The sequence below is a fragment of the Castanea sativa genome, chromosome 4, assembly GCF_040712315.1.
Source record: "Castanea sativa cultivar Marrone di Chiusa Pesio chromosome 4, ASM4071231v1".
Lineage (NCBI taxonomy): Eukaryota > Viridiplantae > Streptophyta > Magnoliopsida > Fagales > Fagaceae > Castanea > Castanea sativa.
Genome location: NC_134016.1, coordinates 3,423,005 through 3,449,264, shown reverse-complemented (window position 1 = coordinate 3,449,264; position 26,260 = coordinate 3,423,005). Strand labels below are relative to the sequence as shown.

At 35.1% G+C, this 26,260-nt stretch overlaps 1 long non-coding RNA gene and 1 pseudogene across 1 annotated transcript; one reads left to right on the top strand and one right to left on the bottom strand.

Moving 5' to 3' along the window:
- Positions 1-1,742: 1,742 nt before the first annotated feature.
- Positions 1,743-23,091, bottom strand: LOC142631478 (uncharacterized; annotated as a pseudogene).
- On the top strand, positions 3,848-6,039 carry LOC142631972 (uncharacterized). The gene is made up of 3 exons (XR_012843696.1): positions 3,848-4,009; positions 4,333-4,449; positions 4,809-6,039. It is a non-coding gene; the product is annotated as an uncharacterized LOC142631972 (long non-coding RNA).
- Positions 23,092-26,260: the final 3,169 nt, after the last annotated feature.

Here is a 26,260-nt window from a genome sequence, read left to right as displayed (position 1 = left end):
AGGCTATTGCTGAACTACGTAAATCCTTGTTTCTGTGAATGTTTATTTTTCTTTTAGGTCTTTTTTTTTTTTTTTTTAATTTTTAATTTCTATTATTTGTTTGGAGATCTTTCTAAAATCCAAACTAGTTTTCACAATTGATCTTGTATGGAAGTGCTATTTAGAGTATGTTTCCCACAATAGTTATTTGCGAAATAATTTGCTATATCTATAGAATAATTTATCATCAATTATCACCATTTTCACAATCCAAATTTCTCTACGATCTAATGTGGGTTATTGTATGGTATTCCCTACCTTAATATCCTAGAGCTTCCTTATAAGTCATAATTATAGTTCTTTAGTATGCCACCATATGTTGGTATTGAAATATATTTCGGACCAACAGGCAAAGCAAGGGAGATATGGCAAGCTTTAATAACCTATGTTAACCTCGAAGGTGGCTGCTTTGTTCTAATTGCAAACCAATTCTGCATAGGAAGGGAAGACTATCTACTGTCACTATAATGTATTTTATATTTCAATTATAAACTAATCACCATCTAGATCCATCATTCAGTTCTAAATGATGTGGTACATCCTTTATGCTCTTGATAACATCATATACACGGGAGGTAGTGTTAATATATCACCATCTGACCATGTCCATTCTAGCCAGACCTAATACTAAGGAGAGGCCATCTTAGCTTATCCAGGTAAGAATTTATACTTTGCATGATTGTTAACAGTTGGGAATTGGCCAAATCTGAAAAGTATAGGCATCTTTTCATGAAAGATGGATTGATCCACGTTGACTCTCAAAACTGAAACAATTTTATTCACTCTTTGATATTCCAGATCTTTAAGAGAATTGTACGAGCAAAGCTAGATTTTAGTGGTATTGGGCATCAAGTGGGACTAAACTTTGTCAAGCAGACTCTAAATATACTCAATCCAATTTTGTTTACAATTATAGTGAAAACAGAAGTTTTTAATGAGCTGTAATGATGAATTAGCTGTGTAAATAAATTGAATTCTAGAATTTACTCGTCTTAGTTGTCTTCTTACTAAACAGCTAATTTAGGCTTCGCATTTTATTTTCTAAAGTTTAGAGGATGTACAAAGGTCGGATAGTGGCCACAATTTGTCAAAAACATTGCAAGAAATCAAACCAAAAAAATAATAAAAACAATAAAAATTAAATATTGTGTAATTTTTGAAGTTGGAGTGATGAACTTAAATATGTAGACAAAACATTGTATACATTACATATAGCCTTGTACTAATAAATATGAACCGGCCAAATTGTGTACGATGACAAGAACACAATATATTCTTTCAAGCTGTGGTATCATCCCTATTAGAGAATTTAAGAACACTCACTTGGTTGGTTGAATTGAGTGTTGTTAAATAAGTCGACAATAACACACATCATCTTTCTATTAGGGGTTAAAGCATAGGGCTCCAAACAAGTTTGGAGAAACTTTGTCAATAAATAATTATATATATATATATATATATATATATATATATATAATATAATCTTTTCACCGATCACACTAGAAGATAATATTGAGAGTACCATGCAAGATCTTTTACCTTTTTTTGGATGAGATTATAGTTAGACCCTCACTATCAGGTGCTTTTTTTTTTTTTTTCATGGCCTTCAATTTGTGAGTGACAACTCCCCTTAAAATTGCCAAGGATTTTCTACAAAAATTCCTCTCAATAAGGTTTTGATTGGACTAAAGGAATGTGGGAGGTGATCATAGAACCTAGATGTATTCACAGATGCCAAAATACATGTAGAATCAATTTTCCAAAATGGAACATAATCTTCCAACAATGCCAATAAAGATAACAAAAGTCAACTTGGGGAACTACAGTAGAGATACGAATACGACCTTTCGAAAGTCTTTGAAGGGCCCTTACAGAGCCAACAATTAGCTGAAATAACGGTCACTAAGGTGTAAGTTCTTCAAGTTGCGATTCTCAGATCTCCCCCAAATAAATTTGTTTATCACTACTGCAAGATCCAACAATAGGTTCACTGGGATGGAAGACACACTCATTGATTGAACCAGTGTGGCCAGGGAGCTTATACAAGATGCGTCTAGATGTAGTATCCCAAATGTAAATCATCCGATCTGAACTCCCGGCAGTGACTTTTTTTCCATCAGGTGACCAGCTACACCTCAACAAGTTCTTTTCAAAGTTGTGTTGGTGCCCTTCCATTACCTTTACACACCGACTTTGTGGTGCATATGGACGCATATCCCATATGCAGAGTTTACAATCCATACCATTTGTAAGGAGATCAGAGCCATCAGGACTCAACTGCATGCCTGCTATCATATCTTGATGGCCTTTAAGTGTCATTGTAACTTCACCTTTGTGCTAGTCCCATTCCTTTACTTCATTGTCAATACCGCCTGTGAAGATCTTATCAGATGCATCCTAGAAACTAACTGCTGTGATTTGGTATTTTATCTGGAAATGTCTAAATGGCGCCCCTCTGACACATATCCAACAGTTTGGCAGTTCCATCATCAAATCCACTGACAACAAGTGGTGGCCCTCTTCTAGAAGGACAGCATGAATTCACAAATGAGGAGTGTTCTACCATTTTCTTGATTTGTTTTCCTCTTTCAACATTTCGTGCCCTCAGATTCTATGTGATGTATCATCTCTATAAAACTTTATGAGATTCTTAATGGTATGCTTAGAATAAAGAATACAAGTCATCGTCCAGGTTTAATTCATGTTTTGACATAATATTAAAAAATCAATCATTATATACTATATAGTCTAAGCACTTGGATTGGGTCCATTATCCAATTACACCAAATGATGACCTCCAATAATAATAAAATATGGTATCATCTACATGGGTTCAATCCAACTTACTCAGATATAGGTTTCGAATTATACTATACCTATATGTAATTTTTTTTTTTTTTTGGCTAAATTGTAAATTATATCTCTAAAATTTTGAGGTGTTTAGATTTTAACATCCTAAAATTTTAGAATTTAGAATTTACCCTTAAAAAAAAAAAATTATTTCATCTGCATCAGCAACTCCTCCATTCATATTTTTCATTAAGTGTCACACAAGCTTGTTACACGTGTTTAATTCATCTAATAAAATAATGCCACGTCATTTTTATTATGTCATATCATTTTTAATTATTTTTAATTTTATATATTGCAAAAGTGATGTGGCAACATTTTATTGAACAAACAAAAGAGCATGTCAAGGTGATGTGACAAAAGATTACTAATATAGGTGGAATACAACTTTATGAAATAAAATTCAAATTCCAAAATTTCAAAGCATAAAATTTAAATATATATATATATATATTATTTTTAAGATGAGAGTTCAACAAAGGATTAAACTAATTTTATTATAATTTTGTATTAAGTGTCGAAGGTAGATTTCAATTCTACTCTAAATTTGTGCTGAGTTTCTCTTCAATCTAAAACTATTTTAAGTTTATTTAAAAGTACATCAAAACCATTTAAGATTATTTCCAATTCATTTGAAACTAATTTAAATTCTTTTTCCAAAACTTATAGTTAACACAAATATAAAATTTAATTAGAAATTATTTTAATACTTTAGAAAATTGATTATGCATTTTCAGTAGATTTTCATAATAAATGACTTTTTTTTATCGTTTATTTGCGAAATATAATAAACACCAACAACGTTGTATTACAATTAAAAAAAAAAGTTCAACAAAGTATAATTTTTTATATTAAAATATATCATGTGTAATGACAAATAATAATAATATAACGGCGTTAAAAAATCTCACACTCTTTCTTATTCTATCTTTTGCCCTGGCTCGCAGGAAACCCCAATAGTTTCATATCTCTCGCCACATCTCATCTCGCTGTCGAGAAGAAATTTGGATTCTAAAGCTCTTTCCTTCCGATTGAAAAGTGAAATCAAAACGTTTCATAATTACGAAAACAACCCGACGGATTGTCGATTTTACTGAAGCAATAATTTTCGAGATTGGAGGTGAGAAGTCTGAAGAAATCTGAAGCCATCGATTTTTATTTTATTTTATTTATTTATTTATTTTTGCGGCCAAGAAAAAAGAAATGAAGAAAGAGATGATGCTTTTATATGGAAAAATTTTGGGGACACTGATTTTGCCCCCAAAATTTTCACACCCATACAATAAGGGCAACTGAGTTTTGTTTGCCTGGGTAAGGCAATGAACATTTGTCTCTGTAAGCTGAATTTTATTTGCAATTATTCAATAAGTACCATTTGGTTTAAAAATTGATTGTATTACTCAGAAATATGACTTAAAACTTCAATCTGGATGTGAACTGCAGTGGTCAGTTGAGAAATCATTGGTGCATATATTTAAGACTTCAATCTGGAAAATAGGTGACCTCATCTGCTGCGACATGATAGAATGAGTTCTCTAAGACCTGACTTAGATACCAAAGGTATACCTTATGTCATTGTTACAGTTTTTTCATTGTCATATTTTACTTGTAGAGGTATACCTTAACTCATACTAAAGGTATGACTTAGATACTAAAGGTATACCTTAACTCATACTAGTATCCACAATCAATCCTGTGAGGGAGTGCTATCTAGAGGTCTTTTCCCGCAACAGTTATTTGTGAAATAATTTGCTATATCTGTAGAATAATTAATCAGCAACCATCACCATTCTCACAATCGAGTATTTCTCTTACAGTCTAATGTGGGTAAGTGTTCAATATTCCCTTTATATTTTAGAGCTTTCTTATAATTTATAGTTCTTCAATATTTTGTTTAATCCTTATGCCACCATATGTAGGCATTGAAGTAGATTTTGGACCTTCAGCCAGAGCAAGGGAGATATGGCAGGCTTCAATGAGCCATGTTATCCTCGAAGGTGGTTGCTTTGTTCTAACTGCAAACCAATTCTGCAAAAGGGAAGACAATTTGTTGTCACTATAGTCAATGTATTTTGTGTTCTAGTTACAACCTAATAACCATCTAGATCCCATCATTCAATTCTGGATGATGTGCTCCATCAATTGGTCAAGGTTTAAACTACATAGGATCACATAGAGGGATACATCCTTATGTTCTTGATAAAATCATATGTGCTGGAGTTCAGTGTTTTTATATCACCATCCGGCCAGGTCCATTATGGCTGGACCTAATTACCAATGGGAGTCAATCTCAGCTGATCTACATAAGATTTTATACTTGCAAGTTGTTAACCTTTGGGAACTGGTCAAATCTGAAATATATTGGCATCTCCTCATTAAAGATGGATTGATCCACTTTGTCTCTCCAATCTGAAACAGTCTTATTTGCTTTTCGATGTTCTAGATCTTTGTGAGAATTGTCTGAGCAAATTAAGCTAGATTTTAGTGACATTGGGGGTCAAGTAGGACTAAACTTTGTCAAGCAGACTCTAGATATACTCAATCAACTTTGTTTACAAATGTTGTGAAAGGAAGAAGTTCTTGAGGAGCTGTAATGGTGACTTAGCTATGTAGAAAACTTGAGTTCTGGAGTTGACTTTTCCTAGTTCTTCTCTTACGAAACAACTAATTTAGGCTTTGCATTTTTCGTTTCTTAGGTTTAGAGGATGTACAGAGGTTGGCTAGTGGCCACCATTTGTAAAACCCTAATTCTCCTCACTATTTAAGATTTGTATAGTTTGTATAGTTGCTTCCTGAAAAATTGTCTACAAAAAATCAAACTTTTTGTATAGTTGCTTCTTGGTAAGCTTAATTTTTCAGAGTCTGCCCACGGGGATAGATTGGCTTGTACAGTTCATGAATATGTTAGTCCTGAAATTTTTGCAACTGGATGGATGAACTTAAACTTGTAGATGAACATAATGCTCCAGCAGACTAAGCAAAGCAAATATGAATTTTGGCTTTTTTTTAGGTTTCTTTTAATTAGGCAATCTTAATATCTTATACGGTGCCTTATTACATCCTATCGAAGGACACAAATATCAATCGACTTTATGAAATCACTATTTAAGATTGAAGATATTATATTTGTTCAGTGAGAGGGAAAAAAGAAGGGGGAAAGAGAGAGCAGCAGGAGCTGAAACATGAAAGTTGAGACCACATTCTTCATCCTTGGTAACTAGCCCAACTAAATTAGAATTTGATGTAGGTTCCAGTTAACTTAACTGGTAAAGTTTCTTGTTAAATATATTTTTGAATGTAAGGAATAATTGAAGGCTTGTTAAATATATTTTTGAATGTAAGGAATAATTGAAGGCAGTAACGATATTGTATCCATATGCCTTGGTGTGACTAGTGAGCATAGTTATGAAAACAAATACAATCCATATGCAGTTATCATACATAGGGAAATATTTCCAGTCCTCCAACTGAGGCCATCAGGCATCAACTACCACATAGAATAAAAATAAATAAAATGAGGCCATCAAATATTGATCTTACGTTTTCACCGATCACACAGGAGGAAAACATTATGTACCATGCAAGATTTTTTACCAATTTTTAAACGATATTATAGTTACTTAGACCCTCAAGATTCAGTTCAAAAGCATGGTCATCCTAATATCCTGTCATTTAATTAGTGAGTGACACAAAACCCCTTGTAAATACCAAGGATTTTCTACAAAATTCCTCTCAATTTCAGGTTTTGATTGGAAAAAAGTATGAGGGGGTGATGATAGAACCCTAGATGTACATACTGATGCCAAAATACATGGAGAACCAATACTCCAAAATGGGAAATAATCTTCTACATTGCCAATAAAGATACCAAAATTCAACTTGGGGAACTACAGTAGAGATACAAAATTTTCGAAGTCTTTGAAGGACACTTAGAAAGAGCCAACTGTTGGTTGAACAAGCAGTCACTAAGGTGCAAGTTCTTTCAATTCTCAGATCTAACCCAAATAAATCTATTTATCACTACTACAAGATCCAACAAGTTGTATCCCAAATGTAAACCATCCAATCTGAACTCCCGGCAGTGACTTTGCTTCCATCAGATGACCAGCTACACTTCAAAAAGTTCTCAAAATTGTGTTGGTGGCCCTCTCCGTGAAGGACAGCAAGAATTCACAATGAGGAGTGTTCTGCCTTTTCTTGATTTGTTTAAATGTTTTCTTGATTCAACATCCCATGCCTTCGGATTTTATGTGATGCTTGGGTCTTGTCCATTTTATTTTAGCTTTTGATCGGTTGGTCTTGATAAAATTGGGTTTATGTACAATAATAGGTGATTCTCGTGCATCCCATGCGACTAGTTTAAATTTTAAAGTATAATTAATACTCCATGAAACTTCAAGGATTAAGCTAACTTATTCTAATTTCGTTTGTGTCAATTGTCATAAGTTAGGCTTTAATTCTACCCTAATTTTCTACCGAGTTTCTCTTCAATCGTCATAAGTATATTTAAAAGTACTTTGACTCTTTCAAACTAATTTAAAATATTTTTTCTAAAATTCATTGTTAACTCAAATATAAATTTCAATGAAAATTTTACTATACTTATGCATTTTCAGTAGATTTTTATAATAATTTTTTTAGCTTATTTGAAAAATAAACCCTAACAAAATTCATTGTTTGGCAAGAAAAAAAAAGTTAAAAATTAAATATATTAGTAGTTCAACAAATCACAACCAAATGATTAAATTGGAATAATTACAAATAAATATTTTGCATACTAATATACCCTTCTAAGGTTTTGCTATAAAAGTTAGCAAAGTTTTTAAAAATGAACAGAATTAATACTTCGTTTAGGAAGAAACTTTTGAAACCCAAGCACATATATAATTGTAATTAATTTTAATTGCATCCTAGCATATATAGAGCCAGTTTGGATCAATGTTTGTGCAAAGCAAACATGTGTTTCCAGAAGAAAACACAAAACAACATCGGTTTGGACCATTTGGCCTTTCTATTGTGCGTGTTTGTTTCTTAAAAAAAAAAAAAGGTTTAGCCTCTTTTTCTATTTTTCTTTTTTAGAAAAATACAGTTAATTGTGGCTTTCAAAAATTTTAGAGTTTTCAAATTGCAATTTTTACAAGTATTACCAAACGTTTAATTGTGGCATTCAAAATGTAATTTTAAAAACGTTATTCTTATAAAATGAAGTTTTAAAAACAACCTATCTAATAAACCCATAGAGAGTAATCACGTAATAATGACAGAAAACATAAACAAGATTGCTTTTAAAACTACGTTGGGATGGCTTATTTCCATTACTCATTCACAGGAAAAGTCTAAAGACACTGATTTTGTTATTGAAATTTTCATATTCCATCTATAATTTTGTGTCGTAGCAAGTCTCAACAGGAACATAGCCCGGAATTGAAATTAGGGGGCAGTTAATATTAAAATAACAATTTAAAATTAAAATGTTGGAATTGCTTCTTGAAAAGTTTTGATATTCATAGTATATCAAGTGCAGCCCAACAAGTTTGGAGGCCTAAGGCGATATAGTTAAATGGGGCATTTATGTTATCACTTAAATAATATTTAACTAATATTTAATATCATAATTTTTATAACAAAATTCCGTTATTTTTATTTTATAATATGTTTTTTTTTTTGTGGAAAAAATGCTAAGAACAAAACAAATTTTACTAAAAAAAACTTACAAATGATGTAGAAATTAATGTGATTAGTGACACTTAAAGAAGATAATAAACAAGTATTTAAATGAATGATATTAGGAATATTATAAATTTTACAACATGAGGCTTACAAAGATATATCACCAATCACAAAAAGTAATTCAAAAATGCATTTAATAGGTTATTAACATTCACATATCATATTAATTGTCACAAAAATTTGTAAAGTTTTCAAGTAAAATTAATAATATAAAATTAACAACAATTGTCACGAACATTAATATCACTTTTTTATTTATCAATAACCACTCACCATATTAACAATTTGTAAAAAAAAAAGATTTGTAAAAAAGTTTGTATTTCTAGTATTACTCATAATATAGTAGTCCTAAAAAAGCTAAAATATGTAATTTCATAATAACTCCCCTAAAACTTGTAAATAATTTGATAATGGTAAGTACATTCCACGTAATTGACTCCCCCCCCCCCCCCCCCAAGGAAAAGGGGAGTGGCAACTGGCAACTGGCTTCTTCCTATGAACTGATTTGAGAGAGAGAGAGAGAGAGAGAGAGAGAGAGAGAGAGAGAGAGAGAGAGAGAGTTGAAAGTGCAACATTTAAAGATAGTGGAGATAATATAGCAACACAACATAATTAGTCCCATAAAAAAAATACAACATAATTAGAACTAAATAGCTCTCCTAACTTAGAGCACTTGTAGCAGTGGAGCTATATAGCTATTTTAGCTATAGCTCCACCAAAACACAAAAATCAGCCATGCAGCAATAGAGTTAAAGGTATATTTTTTACCTTCATTGCCACGGTGCACATTTATAAATAGATGTGCATTGTAGCTAAGAGCTAAAAAAAATAGTTTTTTTATTCTCACTTCCTATTAAAATATTATTTATTTGTTTTTTTTTTCTTTTTTTTTCCTTTTCCGCCGATCCACGCCACCAACCCATCTCGCCCTTACTTGGTTGCTTTTTTCTTTTTTTCCTACTATGGCTGTGGTGTGGTGGTGGTTGTGGTTGTATGGGTAGATCGGCATCGGTGGATGGCTGGGTTCGTCAGCATCAGTGGGTTTGTGGGTAGATCGGTGCGTTCGTGGTGGTGGCTCGGGTGGGTTTTGTGGTGGTGGGTGTGGGTGTTGCCTGGTGGGTGTGGGCTTGGTTGATTTTTTTTTTCTTTGTTGTGGGTTGTGGTGGTGGTGTGGTTGTGTGTGGCTGTGGTGGTTGTGTGCAGTGGTTGTGTGCAGTGAATGTATTATTTTATTATAGTGGATATATTATTTTATTGTAGTAGATATCTTATTTTATTGTGGTAGATATCTTATTTTATTGTGATATTTATATTATTTTATTATATTAAAAGTTAAAATGATCCACTGCTACAGCATATGTGTAGATAAAATAGATAAAGTAACTTTTTGTGATGTCAAATAGCTAATTTTTTAACTCCACTACTGTGGATGCTCTTAGAGGTTACTTTAACATCCTTCAACAGTGGGCGTTTGTACTTTGCAGGCACTTTCTTTTGTTCCTTTTTTTTTTCTTTTTTTCTTTTTAAATTTATTTTGCAAATGAAAACCACTAGAAAATAAAAAAATAATTGAAGGCAATTGTATCACCGTATATGGCTTGAGGATACATATATGAATAATATTTCAAATTTTTACAACATCCATGCAATAAATACCTACAAAGTATCTAGATCAAATAGGTTTTTTTTTTAAAAATTTGATAATTATGATGGCTAGAGGAGAGAGATTTGAACCAAAAGACTTTCAGTAGAACCAAATAGGTTATTGAGAACAAATTAAAAGCTAAAGAGTAATGAAACAGTTACAAACTATTTTACAATATTTTTACAAAATATTGATGTGGTCAATCTCTTATTAGTTTTCATCTAGACCCACTATTAATATATACATGTTTCTCATCATTAGCATATTTCTCAAGGTGGTTGATACTGTACCGGATCGGCCATACCAGTACATATACTGGTATCAAAACGCTAACATTTTGTACCAGTTTAAATACCGGCTGTACCAGTCATGTACCGGCCATACTAGCCGATTTCAGGCATTACCGACTGGTATAGGAAAAAAAGCTTTTTTTTTTTTTTCTTTTAAAGTTTTGTAATTTTTGAATTTTTGTAAGAGTAAAATGGTAACTTATTTGCATTAACTTATTAGTATTATTAGTTTTCTTAGTATACAATGAACAATTAAGTTTTCTATTTTTTATATTGTGTTTTTTTTTTCTTTTAATTGATGCTAAAGTCTAAAACCATGAATAATTTGTTCTGAATTGAGGATATATTTTATGGCAAACTTTTATATTATAATATCTTCGTATAATTGATTTTGACCCTTTTTGCCAACATATACATATATCTCCCCACTATAAAATCCCGCTACTGAGTCTACCAAAAAAAAAAAAAAAATACAAACCCAGGTGAGAGCTTAGGATTTGGGATCCACCAAACAATTTAATTGTTTTTTTAAAAAAAAAAATCCTGCTAATGTCCTTAGTTTTTTAAGAATTTAGATTCAAAGATACAAAGATACAAAACCTAGGAAAGAGCTTAGGATTTTGGGAGAATGCTATACCAGCATATAAGTTTTTGACTAATTTTTGGTGTTTGTCAATTGCTATGGAGATCAGGTGAGGTGGGTGATATATGATTCTTTTTTGCAGAATGAATTATAGGAAAATGAGGATATTGTGGTGTGAAAAATTAGAGTAAAGATAATAAACTTCAACGTTCAACCATAATAAGTTTTCTATAAGGGTACAAAACATTTATGGACATAGTTGGAGATAATTAACGCTATTAGATCACTTATTTGTAGAAGATTGATGACATGGCAATTAGAGTGTTTCTACCGTTTGATTTATTATAAATCAATGGCTTATAAAATTTGTAACTCTTACAAAGTTATACTAGGTGTAACTTAAACTCATCTCATATATATATATATATATATATATATATATATATATATATATATATATATATATATTTCTCTCAATAGTATATTACTTTGTTCATGAAAACATGAGTCTATACCTGCTGCAATGCCCATATTCGAAAAGGATATCCATCTACGTACATAAAAAGAGACAAACCAACTAACTTTTTTTTTTTTTTGGGGAACAACCGCGTAACTTAATTAAGTTGTGCAAATTGACATCTTGTGCAACTTGCATAATCTTGGCCATTAAACAAATTAAAAAGATATATATATATATATATATATATATATATATATATATATATTGTTAATTTGTGTATGACTGTGTGAGCAATATTATCTCTCTCTCTCTCTCTATATATATATATATATATATATACAAATTAAAAAAAAAAAATATATATATATATATATAGTGTTAATTTGTGTATGACTGTGTGAGCAATATTATCTCTTTATATATATATATATATATATATATATATATATATATATATATATATATATATATATATATATTTGTGCATGGGCCATTAAACAAAAAAGTTATATTGATGTTGACGCAGAAATGCACAGGTAGATGGTGGTATGCTATTCTATATTATATATGTCAGCCGTCTTGATTGAATATTTAGCATTGATTCTGTCACAATGTGAATCCATACATTCCCGTTTCCCTTAGACAAATTACATAAAGAAGTTAGAGATGTTGATGCGCAATTCACATGCAATGCAAATGGTGGCCAGCTATTTCTGTAGTACTATATATTACTTCTTTGACCATTTAGTGTAAAATAGATACGTACAAGTTGATGTTCTGATGTTCCCATTTTCTATATAGTTATTGATGTTAGTCTTTAGCATACTGATACCTCTATAGTTTTCAAAATTCTTTTGTTTAATCTGAAAAAAACACTCTTAATCTCTCAAACAAACCTCTCCTAATCTCTCTATAACTAGAAACAAAAAACAGAGACAAGGGAAATGAATTGAAGAATTCTATTATTATTGATATGAGAGAGTACAATACAAAACATCAAGTGAATAGATATCTATATATATATACACCAAAGGAAGAAGATGAGAGAGACCCAGAGAATCTGGTATAATAGACTTGTAACCACCTCGCACGAGTCATAACAGACTCTCACATGTGCATAAAGTAATTGAGTCTCCAATCCTCCAATAACTGAGAACGACACCGTTGGGTATTAATGAGAAACAAAGCCGTTACACTTTAGGCGTGCTTTATACTTGAGCACTTTAGCAGACGACACCGTTTTGGAGGATTGAGAACTAGCCGTTGCTGCTTCTTTAATGTTTGAATCCGAATGTGCACTTTCATCCCCCCTCAAACGAATGGGGAATTTCCACATGAGTTTGGAAGTAAGCCAATTAAACCGAGGGGAAGAAAGACCCTTGGTAAACAAATCAGCAAGCTGATCATGGGTGGAAATGAATTTAATCAACAAATCATGTCTAAGAACCTTCTCATGAACAAAATGATAAACCACCTCTATGTGCTTAGTCCGAGCATGGAAAACTAGATTGGAAGCAATGTCCAAAGCACTAACATTGTCACACCAGAGAAGAGGAGGATGAGGAAGAAAAACACCAAAATCTCGAAGAAACATATGAAGCCAATACAATTCAGCTGCAGTGGAGGCTAGGGCTCAATACTCAGCCTCTGTGGAAGAACGAGAAACAATGCATTGTTTCTTAGCAGACCAAGTAATAGGGGAATTACCAAGGAACACAACCATGCCAGTGATAGAACGTCTGTCCATTGGATCCCCAGCCCAATCGACATCACTATAAGCAAATAAACAAATAGGCCCTGGAGTAAATGCAATTCCAAAATGAAGAGAACCTTGAAGATATCTCAAGATCCTTTTAGCAGCTTGAAGGTGATTTTGAGTAGGATTACACATATGTTGACATGCTTGTTGGACAGCAAAAGAAAGATCTGGTCTGGTAAAGGTGAGGTATTGTAAAGCCCCAACCAGACTCCTATAGGACTTAGGATTAGACAACAGTGGGCTGTCATTAGGAAGGAGATGATGATTAGGAGAACATGGAGTCTTACAAGGCTTGGAATCTGTCATGCCAAATTTCTGAAGGAGATTAGAAGCATATTTGGACTGATGCACAAACAAACCAGTAGAGGCATAATCAATTTGGAGACCAAGAAAGTAGTGAAGCAGTCCAAGATCCTTGAGGTCAAGTTTTATGCCCAAAAGCTTGATGATGGAAGAGACAAATGAAGAGCTGTTACCAGTGATGGTAATATCATCTACATAGAGCAACATATACACAATGAAAGAGTTATGCTTCAAGATGAACAAATTACCATCAGCAGCTGAAGCAGAGAAACCCACATGAAGTAGCTGAGAAGTAAATCTCTCAAACCAAGCCCGAGGAGCTTGTTTGAGACCATAAAGAGCTTTGTGAAGAAGATACACATGGTTGGGAAAGGCATGATCAACATAACCTTGAGGTTGAGCCATAAAGACCTCCTCTTTAAGAACACCATGTAGAAATGCATTTGAAACATCTAACTGTCTCAATTCCCAACCATGTTGCATAGCCAAGGCAAGAAGAAGTCTAACAGTAGCAGGTTTGACAACTGGACTAAAGGTTTCATCATAATCCAACCCATACTGTTGTAGATAGCCCCTAGCCACCAATCTTGCCTTATATCTTGCAATAGAACCATCACTATGCCTCTTAAGTTTATAAACCCATTTGCAAGTCACAACATTCTTATGTGGAGGAAGAGGAACCAAAAACCAAGTGTGTTGCTTCTGTAATGAGTGAAATTCAGCATCCATGGCAGCCACCCATTGAGGATGCTTGAAAGCAATGTTGAAGGAAGGAGGTTTTGCCTTAATTAGTATAGTCACATTGGACCTACATAACTCTAGGCTTATAAATTCCATGCTTAGACCTTGTGATCATAGGATGGGCATTAGCAGAAGAAGGAACAAGACTAGTGGATATAGGATTGGAAGAGGATAAAGAAGGTTGGACACAATCTGGAAGCACAGGTGTAGGAGACATTGAGGAAAGGGTGTCAATAGGAGCAAGAACAACAGGAATAGGACTGGAAGAAGAAAGAAAAGAAGGAAGTAAAGAAGAGACTAAATTAGTATCTAATGGAAGAGAAGAAGAGGTAGAAGGAACAACAGATGGAGAAGGAGCAGAAGTAGGAAGAGGAGACACAGGAAGAGACAACCAAGCAGACAAGGAAGAAAAAAAAGGAACATAAGGATTAGTAAGATTAGGATTAGTAGCAAAAGGAAAAAAGGGTTTCATTAAACAAAACATGACAAGCAATATTAATCCTGTTTGAAGTAGGGTCAAGACAAATATAACCTTTGGACATGGGAGGATAACCAAGAAATACACAAGGGGTAGACCTAGGTTGTAATTTGTTTTTGTTATAGGGTTTCAAGAGAGGGTAGCAAGCACACCCAAAAGCTTTAAGAGCAGGAATAGAAGGATTTTTAGAAAACAATTTCTCCCAAGGAGAATGAAATCCCAATATAGAAGAAGGAAGCCTGTTAATGAGGTAGATTGCAGCTATGAAAGCATAGGACCAGAAGTTAGAGGCAAATGTGATTGATAAAGGAGAGCAAGACCTGTTTCAACAACATGTCTATGTTTACTATTAACACAAACTCAAACAGGGGTATGATTCCTATGTGAAGCTAGCCACTTGCACCAGGAGATTTAGTATTGAGGAAAGTTTTGGGTACCGCAAAGAACCCAGCATGGGGAAAGTTGGGGCCTAACTAGGAAGGACCTTATCGTATTACCTCGGTTACGGGCATAGGGACTTACCGTCTTGAAGATCTGGATGAATATATTGTACAACATCCCTGGAATGTAAATAAACTGCGAAAGTATTACTATTAATGAAAGGCTTTTTTGCCATATTATTCCTATTTACATTCTATTATGTTGGTCGCTATTTGTCTAAATATCAAACTGAAACTTGGTCATGCCTGACTTTTCGGACCACATACTTTGTATAAATTGATATTTTATTAAATGTTAAACAAAACCTTAGTTATGTCTAGTCCTCAGATCATCTATTTTAGAGAAATTAACATTTCAGTTCATTTTTCTAAGTATCAAACTGAAACTTGGTCATGCTTGGCTCCTCGGACCACATACCTTGTATAAATTGATATTTTATTAAATGTTAAACAGAACATTAGTTATGTCTGGTCCTCGGATCATCTACTTTGGGGAAATTAACATCTTAGTTCATTTTTCTAAGTATCAAACTGAAACTTGGTCATGCCTGGTTCCTCAAACCACAAACCTTGTATAAATTGATATTTTATTAAATGTTAAACAGAACCTTAGCTATGTTTGGTCCTCGGATCATTTACTTTGGGGAAATTAGCATCTCAATTCATTTTTCTAAGTATCAAACTGAAACTTGGTCATGCCTAGTTTCTCAGACCACATACCTTATATAAATTAATATTTTTATTAAATGTTAAATAGAACCTTAGTTATGTCTGGTTCTCGGATCATTTACTTTGGAAAAATTAACATTTCAGTTCATTTTTCTAAGTATCAAACTGAAACTTGGTCATGTCTGACTCCTCAGACCACATACCTTATATAAATTGATATTTTATTAAATATTAAACAGAACCTTAGTTATGTCTGGTCCTCGGATCATCTACTTTGAGGAAATTAACATCTCAGTTCATTTTTCTAAGTATCAAACTGAAACTTGGTTATGCCTGAATCCTCGGACCACATACCTTGTATAAATTGATATTTTATTAAATGTTAAACAGAACCTTGGTTATGTCTGGTCCTTGGATCATCTACTTTAGGGAAATTAACACTTCAATTCATTTTTCTAAGTATCAAACTGAAACTTGGCTATGCTTGGATCCTCGGACCACATACCTTGTATAAATTGATATTTTACTAAATGTTAAATAGAACCTTAGTTATGTCTGGTCCTCGAATCATCTACTTTGGGAAAATTAACACTTAAATTCATTTTTCTAAGTATCAAACTGAAACTTGTTCATGCCTGGTTCCTTGGACCACATGACTTGTATAAATAGATATTTTTATTAAGTATTGAACAAAACCTTGGTTACATTTGGTCCTCGGATCATCCTTTCTAGGGAAATTAACACTTCTTGTTATCTATATATCTTATGTAAGTTGATATTTTGTTGGGCATTGGTTAAAATTTAATTATGTTTGATCCTCGTTCTGTTTATGTTTAACATGGATCCATACCTAAGTTTGCCATTCTGCTTGCAAATCTTGAAGACTCCAAAAATAGTGATAAATAAATAGAAGTTCACGAGCATTACTTAAAGCATTTGCAAGTATATTGAATTGTTAATTAATTTATAAAAGGAAATAGACTATTGTTCTATTGTGACTAACAAGCATCAAGTAAGATGAACAAGATAACAAAACAAGCATCAAATAAAAGAAATAACTTGCTCTTTCATTGATTCAAAATTCTTTGGAAGTACAATTACTTGCAAGTTGTCAAAATTACATTGGATAAAGGTAAAAGGAAAAGCTAAAGAGAAGAGAGCAATCATGGATTTAGCTTTATCTTTAAGGGGCCTTTAGGATCTTTTGGAAGCTGAGGTTGCTTCGAGGAGACATCAGCTATCCCTTTGCCTTTCAGATCTTCCTTCAAGGTTACTGGAACTGTCACCAAGACAAGCTCCATTGTTTGGTTAGTCTTTTTGTCCTTGGAAGGTTCCTTGGGATCACTGGGAGGCTATGTATCCTCAGGTGCCACCCCTTCTATTGGTTCAACATGTTTTTGAAGCTGACTTTCAGTGGAGACTGGGTCTTCAGCTACATTACCTTGTTTAACCTCTGCTCCTTGAGTAGCAGCACCATCCTTGGTTTGGGGAGGGGCAGAGGCTCGAATGGCTGGAGGATAATACATATTTTCTGTCTTCCAAAGTCTGGAAGAGGCATCAACCCCAGCTTGGGAAAGTGCCTCATTCCATACTTGGAGACAGTAATGCCTACATACCTCTGGGACTTGAGCTTTAAAAGTTTCTATTGTCTCGGCCACTCCTACCTCATAACCCTCTTGTTTAGCTTGATCATTTGCCTTCTCAGCCTCCTCTTTGGTCTCGATAGCCTCCTCTTTGGTCTTGATAGCCTCCTCTTTGGCCTTGATGACCTCCTCCTTTGCCTTCTCAGACTCCTTTAAATCTCTCTTAAGATCCTCAATCAGCTTTTTTGCTGCAGCGAAGTTCTCGTTGGCTTGCCTAAGTTGCAGTCTTTGGTTCTCGGTCTGCTTCTCAGCTGTTTTTAGAGCAGCATCCAAGCTAGACTTCTCACTCTCTGCTTTGCTCAGATTAGCCGAGACCTCCTGTAGTTTCTTCTCCTGTAGGTCAAGGATCTTCTGGGCGTTGTTGCGCCTTAATTCTTCAGCCTTGAAGGACTTGTACATACTAATGATGATCTCATCTACCCTATGAGCAGACTGAACAGCCTGTGCGTAGAAGACAACAAAGTAATAAAGCAAAGTTAAAATTTTCAAGTGTAACAGAAATGGAGGTAAGCAAAGCTTCGATGAGATCTTTACCATAGCAAGTTCCTTCTACAAAGTCATGAAGACATTCTGATCTCTCATTCTTCTGAGCTCACCCATGTCTTCGAGTAACAGTAAAGCTTGCTCTAGTGCGTCTGCTACACAAGCGGCTATTCCCTCATCAGAATTCCTGATGGATGCGTCAACAGTGACTGCATGGTCGTCCATGGTCATCTCAGGAGCCAGATTGGGGCATGTACAGCCGCGTGAGACTCGGTCTATCTATCTGACCTCGTCGGCACTGTGCGGGCCTGTTTTCCTCCTTTTTCAAGCTTAAGCTCCCTGGAAAGGGGGTCTTTCCCTCCCTCAATCACTTCTTTCCCTTTCTGTTGATCCCTCTTTCTTTTGTGATCAGCTTAGTTAGTGCGTTGAGATTGGGTAGGAGGAGGAGGGAGCTTGGATTCAGGGACTTTCTCGGCACCTTTATCTTTGGTCTTGGTTTGAGGTACCTTGGGAAGCTCTTGGGTCCCCACTTGAACTTCCAGTACATCCTTGAGACTTTGCTTTGGCTTGCGTTGGATGCCCACGATATTAGATTGTTGGGTGGTGTCTTGTAGGGTTGAGGAGGATGTGCCGAGGACAGCAACTTGGTCTTCAGGGGAATGAGGTTGATTGAAAACCTCGAACTCATCCTTGGAATCAGATACTTCAACAATCTCTTCTTCTTCCTTTATACTAGGTTGAGAAGAGGTTGCTTCGCCAGATGTATGTTGAGTTGGAAGAGGGATTAAGGGAATACCGTCTGGTATGGGTTGTAGGGGTTGTATGGGATGTGTGATAAATGTGTCTTGAGGAATAGAAGCTCCCTAAGGTAGCAAAAAACCCTCGACAACAACGCTTATTCAGCGTAAACATGGGTCCTTGGCTCTGATCACGCACTTCGGCGCCTGGAAAGCTTTGGATACAAGATCGAAGTCGAGGATTAAGTGAGCTGCTCGGAGTTGGCCGTCAGTGTGCACAAACACTTCAGCCTGCAGTATTTTGTCTAATCTTGCGAAATCAACAAGATAAGGATGACGATCCGTTGCATGTGGGTCTGCAAATCATTGAGAAGAAAAACAAGATAAGAATAAGTAAATGCTTTTGTATAAACCCAAGTTTAAAAAGAGTGGTTATGAATGGTTCAACTAGATCCAGAACTTCACCTGGTTTCCCCTCCCTCATCGGACAGGGAACGCCGTCGTGCCAATCCCCTGATATGATTAAGATATCATTTTTCAGACCCTTGTTGGATTCAGGGAGGCATTGGATTAACCTAACTTTTGGATACCTAGATTTTAGGTAATATCCACCTTGTTTCTTTGGAAGTGGAGGTTATAAACCCAGTTCACATCATGATGGGTGAGTCCTAGGTTCATCTTCTCATTTAGGGCATCTATGGAACCCAAAATCCTAAACATGTTTGGGGCGCATTGGGTAGGAGCTAGTCTAAAAGCCCTAAGGTAATCCCTGGTAATGGTCCCCATTGGGATTTTCATCCCCCCTTCGATGAATGCTATCATCGGGATTACTACCTTTCCCCATTTGTCTTTTTTCTAACCACTCCTCTTCTGTACAGTATGTAACAGACACACCCAGTGGAATTATGTACTTAACCTTAAATTGTTCCATTTTTTCATCTGAATCTACTAGGGATGCAAATCTACCCATTTTTGGGAGCAAGGTGTGGGTATGATGGAAGAACTAAGAAAATAGATAAGCCGCAGAGAAATAAACACCAAAGAGAGAGAGAATAAGAGAAATAATGAGAGATGGAGTCTGGGAAAACTTACTTTAAAAACGACAAAGTCACCTCGGCCTAGTTCTTGGTAAATGTGAGGGCGCGTGTAGATTGCGAAAAGTTGGCAAATACGTTGTATGAGTGTTGTAGTGTGTAAGATAGTTTGAATTGTTAGTTTTTATATCAGTGGAAGTCATAAAGCGGGAAACTTCCCGCCTATGTCCCTATGTCATCCTCAACCGTTGGATGCACATCACGTCGCTAAGCGTGGGGGACAGAGAGATGTCAGAATTTAATTTGGGGATGTTCCACAAGTCGATACGTCAGGAATGCGCTATGGGCAGTTCAAAAGTCATCATCCCTCTCAGCAAAGATGTATGGTGTACACAAGCTAACGATGACAGATGTCGAGATCCTCCTTTCCTCCCGAGATAGCAAATGAGAATCTCGAAGGGCTATTGTAGGGTCATTGGGCCCAGAAATACGTGTGGGGTGGCCTAAGAGTATTTTTTGGGCTAAAGGCCCAATTCGAGGACACTAATGGTCCGAGGATGTACGAATGTCAACTCATAAAGCAATACTAAATAATATAGAGATAATGTCTGAGCAAGTATGTCCAGGAAGATAGTCCGAGGAAGATTTTGTCCTCGGCTATGTAAATTCGAGGTAGGAGAATGGTTGGTTAACATCCACGGACAATGTTCTAGAAAATCCTATAGGTAAGGGTAAACACGGAAAACGTGGAGGATAAGAAGAAGGGCGGTGGAATATCTAAGATAAAGCTATTACTACCGCCCCCACATTGAATGTTCTGCAACTGCTATTCTAGCCGCATTAATGGGGAAGTGAGACATGAGCATCAGAGTTAAACTTGGCTCCTGTCTCCAAAGACTTCAGGAGAGATGGATGGGACAAGTATCTAAACCAGCAATCTAACCCTGACGTGGAGGATGAAGATGAGAAGAAGGAGGGGATATAAAAGGAAGAAAGGATCTTCAGCAAAGGGGATCGGGAGACACAGAGAAATAACACTGTATACCTCAGTATCCATAACTGTAACCTATCTTGAGAAGAAATAATAGAAATCATCATCGGCTTGTGTCCGATGAGAAGATTCTTTCATATAAACAGTTCCTTATGTGTATTATAGGGAGAAAAGCCCATCATCTTTGTTATCTAACACGACTAGAACCTAGAGTTCAAGCCCACCCTCTACAAATTTTATTGTAAAAGGTCTTTCAGGCCCATCCCATTCTGATTGTGGGTTCGGGCTCAAATTGTGTCCTTACAAAATATATATACATCCTATCTTTTCATTGATACACCGAAAGAAACTATTAAAAATACCGAGCAAGATCTTTTACCTTCTTTTTTTTTTGGATGAGATTATGGTTTTTTTTTTTTTTAGAGTTTCAATTTATAACATCTACTCTTGATAATAACTCTTTATTATCAGACCAAGACACTAATCAGTTTTTGGTGTAAGCGGAATTGAACCCTAGATCTTTTATTTGACCATTAGAGATTTTACCAGTTAAGCTAACTGCAACCTGTGATGAGAATATGACCTTTAATTTGTGAGTGACACAACTCCCCTTAAAATTGGCAAGGATTTTCTACAAAAATCCCTCTCAATAAGGTTTTGATTGGACTAAAGGAATGTGAGAGGCAGTGCTGGCTCAATGCTAAAAGCAATTAATGCCATGCCTAAGGCCCCCAAGCCAAAAAAAAGGCCCTCAAATTTTAACTAATAATATTCTTGTTTTTCATTGTAATAGTATTAATTAAGTCCAAATATTAACTAATAAATAAAATAATATTTTTTTATCAAATGAAAAACAAGCAAAAAAAGAGAGAGAAATGCTACATCAACAATACTTTTATAACAAAGCATAAGTAGCAAGTTGTTACATGCTGTTATCAATAGCAAAAAAAATAATTTTAGTGATGCATTCAAAAAGAAAACAAGAAGTAACTTAACATCTAGGATTTGTTGTGAAAAATATTATGAATACAGCACTTCTAAAAAAAAAAAAAAAGCAATACACAAAAATATTCACAACATTTTTCACAATAGTTAAGTTAGCAAACTTTTACTAGTTCTCATCTAAGTTTATCACTAACATCACTCGTTTACTTACCACTATCAATTTGTCGCATCAACAAGTGTTTAAAATAATCAATCTTTGCCTTAGGCATTTAAATGCATCAAGCCGCCCTGGCAGGAGGTGATCATAGAACCTAGATGCATTCACAGATGCCAAAATACATGTAGAAACAATATTCCAAAATGGAACATAATCTTCTAACATTGCCAATAAAGATACCAAAATTTAACTTGGGGAACTATAGTAAGAGATACAAATACAACGTTTTCAAAGTCTTTGAAGGGCACTTAAAGAGCCAACAATTAGCTGAAAATACAGTCACTGAGTTGTAAGACCCCCCCCCCCCCCCAAAAAAATATTTATCACTACGGCAAGATCCAACAATAGGTTCACTGGAATGGAAAACACACTCATTGAGAAACCGACGGCTGTGATTTGGTATTTTTCTGGAAATGTCTGAATGGCACCCTGCTAACGCATATCCCACAGTTTGGTAGTTCCATTATCAGATCCACTGACAACAAGTGGTGGCCCTCTCCGAGAAGGACAACATGAATTCACAAACAAGGAGTGTTTTGTCATTTTCTTGATTTGTTTTCCTGTTTCAACATTCGATGCTCTCAGATTCTACGTGATGCTTGGGTCTTGTCCATTTAGTTTTAGTATTCGATTGGTGAGTCTAGATAAAAATTCGGATTATGCGCTATAATAAATAATTGCACTATTTTTTTTTCCCCCATAAATCTCTGGCATCCCACTGATTTGCCACTAATTTAAATTTTAAAATATAATTAATATAGAATTTCAGTTAGATTAATATTTATTTATGAAAGTTCACTCGAGGATTTCTCTTTTTTTTTTTAATGTGTTAAATTTCTTATAAGCTTCAATTTTACCCTAATTTTATGCCGGAGTTTCTCTTCAATTTTAAACTATATTTATGAAGTACTTCAAACCCTTTTTAATTTAAAATACTTTTACTCATAAGCTATCTTATCCCCCGATCCTAACTGGTATGGTACCTGGTAATATGTGTGTGAAAGACCTCATCAACCAGCAAACCAGGCAGTGGGACCGTGGGAAATTGACTCATTTGTTTGCCCCATCTACTCGCCAAGAAATTTTGGCGATACCCGTATGGAATCAGATGATAGGATAGTTTGGAAGGAAAATAAAGCTCAAGAATTCTCTGTAAAGTTGGCGTACCAGGTGGCCCTAAGGATTACTCAGCAGCCTAGGGGTGAAAGTTCACGTACTCAGTGGAATGGTAAAACATGGAAGCATATCTGGACAATTAATGTACCCCCAAAAGTCCGAAACTTTGTGTGGAGAGCGTGCTCAAACATATTACCAATGAGAGATAACCTGCAGAGAAGGAAGGTGAGGGTGGAGCCATGGTGCGAATTCTGCAGACAACACCCTGAGACAGTGTGCCATGTTCTCTGGGAATGCCCCTTTGCTCGTAATACTTGGGCCTTGGTCAGGGGGAGACTGCAGAAATGTCCTAACGAATCTTCAGACTTTTTCTTGCTGTTTAGGAGGCTTCGGGAGAGACTTGAACAAAAAGATATTGTGGTCTGGGCTGTTACAGCGTGGGCTCTTTGGAATGCTCGCAACAAGTTCTATTTTGGAAAAAAAAAGAAAAAAAAAAAAAGCTACAGCCGAAGGTCATTGCTGATGGGGCTTTAGCTTTGCTGACAGAATACCAAAGACATATGGACTGGGAAGCACAGGTGCGGCGTTTGGGCTGCCGCACCCGCGTCCGACGCGGCCTGACACGGGGACGCGCAGGCGACGCCGCTGCCTGCGCGTCCGTGCCGCGTCGAGCATTAAAAAAATACTTTTTTCGGCGCGATTCGCGCCTATACGGCGCCGATTCGGACCGACGCGCGCGAAATCGGGCAGATTCGCGCCGATTCGGCCCGAATCGGTACGTATCGGGCGCAAACCGATACCGGCGAAATCGGCCGATACCGGCAAAATCGGCCGATACTGGCCGAAATCTGCAGATACAGGCCGAAATTCAAAAAAAAAAAGTATTTCTCTTCAGCTAGGCTCTCTCCCATTCTCTGTATTCTAGTTATTATTTACTATTGCTCTTAAATTTGGTATATATTTATATAATGTGAAAATAGTATGTTTAGCAATATATTAAAAATATAAATAAAAATATTTTTAATAATTTTTTAATCGCCGCACCCCGCCGCACTCGCACCCTACTTTTTCAAAAATTGCCGAGTCCCGCACCCGCTCCCGCACCCGCACCCGAATCCCGAAACGCACCCGTGCTTCATAGCTTATGGAAGCACAGAGAACAGAAGCTTAGCATACAATGAGTCCAACAACTTATATGGTCCAAAGTTACATTTATGTTTACTTTCATGTTCTGACCTGACTTGAGCCCTACGGGCGGCTCTAGCATTAGGGGTATGCATGTATCACCTGGTAGCATGTTTCCAGGGTGATTTTGTTATAACCTTATTGTAATTCAGTTGGTCAAGAGAAGTAATGCAAATTTCTACCGTCGAATTTTCAAAAAAAAAAAAAAAACTTTTACAAAAATTATTGTTAACTCAAATATAAATTTCAATGAGAATTTTACTATACTTTAGAGAACAGATTATGAATTTTCAGAAGAATTTTATATTAAATGATTTTTTTAGGTTATTTGAAAAATATAAAGTGGTAATATTAATATCAATATTTTCCCCCTTAAAAGTATTGTATGATTTCATTCTCCATATTTAATAAATTTATCACTAGCCATTCATAAATCTAATCATATACTTTAAAAATATTTGAATTAGGTAAGATTTAATGTGATGCTAGATCTTCTTCATTTATTTATAGCATTTGATTGGTGAGTCTTGAGAACAATTCAAATTATGACTGGTTTATAATATCATTAAGATGGAAGTTCAAGAAAGGATTAAACTAATTTTATTATAATTTTGTATCAAGTGTTGTAAGGTAGATTTCAATTCTACTCCATTCGAGATTGGAGGTGAGAAGTCTGAAGAAATCTGAAGCCATCGTTTTTTTTTTTTTTCCTCTCCCGGCCAAGAAAAAGAAACGAAGTAAGATATGATGCTTTTAAACGGAAAAATTTTGGTGACACTGATTTTGCCCCCAAAATTTTCACACCCATACAATAAGGGCAATTGAGTTTTATTTGCCTGGGTAAGGCAATGAACATTTGTCCCTGTAAGCTGAATTTTATTTGCAATTATTTAATTAGTACCATTTGGTTTAGAAATTGATTGTATTACTCAGAAATATGACTTAAAACTTCCATCAATGAAGGAAGTCAGCCTTGACTAAGTTAAAAGCCTCACTGTGAGTGATAAGTTGAAACAAGATACAGTAGCAGTTTTCTTGGGGAAAGATAGAACATACAAGTATGAGTGCTAAATCTAAAATGCTTACATTACTAATTTTGCAGTCTACCCAAAAACAAAGCAGAAATAGCTGCTAATTGCTAATCAAGGCTGAACGACTTTATGCCTAGTCAAAGTTTTGAGCTTTAAGCTTTGCTATTGCTAACTGTGTTACTGTATCTTGTAACCCAAAACACCCTCTAGCACATTTAATTATATTCTTACAATGGTTAAATTTATGTTGACTATTTGTTCATACAGGTCTTGAAGTTGACTGATTTGCTACAATCTCAGGTAAATTTTAACTTGTTGAAAGCTAAAGTCAATTGCATCTGAGAGTAGTTGAAAGCTGGTGTCACTTGTAGGGGTAGATACTCACTCTTTAATTTTGTTCTGTTTAATTCTTTGGGCTGGTATCTTGGAAAACATCAAAAGCTAATGGCGATTCATCTGGATGTGAAGTGCAGTGGTCAGTTGAGAAATCATTGCTGCATGTATTTAAGATTCCAATCTGGAAAGTAGGTGACCTCATCTGCTGCGACAATAGAATAAGTTCTCTAAGACCTGACTTAGATGCTAAAGGTAAACCTTATGTCGTTGTTACAGTTTTTTCATTGTCATATTTTACTTGTAAAAGAATAACTAGTGTTATTTAATGTCCTTTCTTTTGTCATTAAGTTTAACCATTGACATTGTAGAATATAAAGAAATGTCTTTTGTGTGTTTTTGTGTACCTTGTTCTGTTATTGTTTTGATATAAGAAGCTCTAATACCAATTTGGTTGGCAAACTCATATGTGCATTGTTACACCTCGGCCCAGCATTGCTCAAGCTGTCAATATATGGATAGTCGTTATATGCAAAATTCTGGGAAAGGTCATTGGCA